This window comes from Sinocyclocheilus anshuiensis, unplaced genomic scaffold (assembly GCF_001515605.1).
Source record: "Sinocyclocheilus anshuiensis isolate Anshui unplaced genomic scaffold, SAMN03320099.WGS_v1.1 scaffold124, whole genome shotgun sequence".
Taxonomy (NCBI): Eukaryota; Metazoa; Chordata; class Actinopteri; order Cypriniformes; family Cyprinidae; genus Sinocyclocheilus; species Sinocyclocheilus anshuiensis.
In genome coordinates, this window is record NW_015554082.1 from 481,291 (window position 1) to 482,982 (window position 1,692).

Here is a 1,692-nt window from a genome sequence, read left to right on the forward strand (position 1 = left end):
TATATATAGATAGATGCTATTTAACATCACTGAACCAACCTCTATACATCAGTTTACACCAACAAAGCTATTTTGTTTTGTATTAAACCAGGTTTAATAACTCTATAAGGTAACAATTACAGGTTACTACTTTTTACAGTGTAGATAGATAGGTAGATAGACAGACAGACAGACAGACAGATAGATAGATTTATTCCCTCATTACCCGGGTGCTGATAGCTCGCGCGCACAGGTGAGACCTGAACAGCACACGATATCTGTGTTTAAGCTAAACTCGTTTAAGCTTTGCCAGTTTAAACATTTAAGAGCCAGAGGACGCAAACTCGTGCGTGCAGTGAGAAGATTTGTGCGTGCGCTCATCCGAAGCATGCAAACCCGTCCCTCAGAACATGCGCAAATATTAAGCTCTCTCTGAAGTATTGTGTTTAAATGGACAAATTCATACAAAAATTATGTCAAAACGCCCGTCTTGTTAAGTATCCTATAGCAGACATAGCCGGCTGAACGTACTGTATCAGTGTACTGGATCAGTGCATTCTATTAAAGTGACAGCACTTTCTTAATATTAATCAAACAGCAACAACAAAGAAATCACTCACTGCTCTTGATTGAATAGATTTTGTAACTTTAATAAAGATTCATCTTTAATTTATACAGTCAAATATGCAATGCTGTTTTACATTTCATTACTTTATTCAATTTCTGTACCTAAAAACTAATGTTGGACCTACCTAAAAAAAAACTGAAAATCACTGTTTATTTTATTTGTATATCTTTACTCTGTTGTATTTATTTGTGCTGTTGCTTGTAGTTATTTTCTTTATTTTTATTTGACAGTATAGTTTTTGCCTAAAGATAGCACATACCGAACCATACCGAAACCGTGACTCTAAAACCGTGATACAAACCGAACCGTGAGTAAGTTGAACCGTTCCACCCCTAGTGCTAACTATAATGTTTGGTTTTCAACATTCTTTAGAATATCTTTTTTTGTGATCTGAACAAGAAAGAAAGTCATACGTGTAGCTAGGGCTGTGACGGTCGCCGTGACAACCGCGTCAGCGCGGTGTGTCTACTGCCACCGGCGGTAGTGCACGTGACGTCACGCACTCTATAACAAGCATAATACGAAGTTTTGTATACAAGTGTAATAACAGTAATAACAGTAGCGGAACAGTGAACCGTGTCTACACCGGACGCGACACCACCGCGTCGCAACAGGTTGAGTCTGTCTATAAAAATCTGCCACCGTCACAGCCCTACGTGTAGTGACATGAGGGTAAGTAAATGATGCCAATTTTCATTTTGGGTGAACTATGCCTTTAAATTCAGATTAAGTGTCCAACAAAACAAGCAGGACAAGCAAGACAAGAGATAACTCTTAAAAGATTCATAAAACAACTAATTTCAGGTGCACTTTTGTTGAGCTACATTTAATATTTAATATTAATTTGTGTTGACCTTTAATATTACTTACCAAAGCCCTGCTTATTCATCCTACTCACTAATGTTTTAATAACGTATCTTTAAATGTCTCAACAACATAACATACAATTTCCAGGTGCAGTATTTTGCTAAATTTATATGCTGGGGAGACTAGCCACTGAATAATTTTTGGCCTTATTTCAGCACCTTTAGGCCTGACGATTCCTTAAGGACGATGCCCTTAAATTCTACTTCATAATGGGAGGG

The 1,692-nt window shown here is 37.5% G+C and overlaps 1 protein-coding gene across 1 annotated transcript in view; it reads right to left on the reverse strand.

Annotated features, from left to right (window-relative positions):
- The window catches only part of LOC107669074 (teneurin-3-like), a 119,408-nt gene that overhangs the window by 89,068 nt on the left and 28,648 nt on the right, over positions 1-1,692 (reverse strand).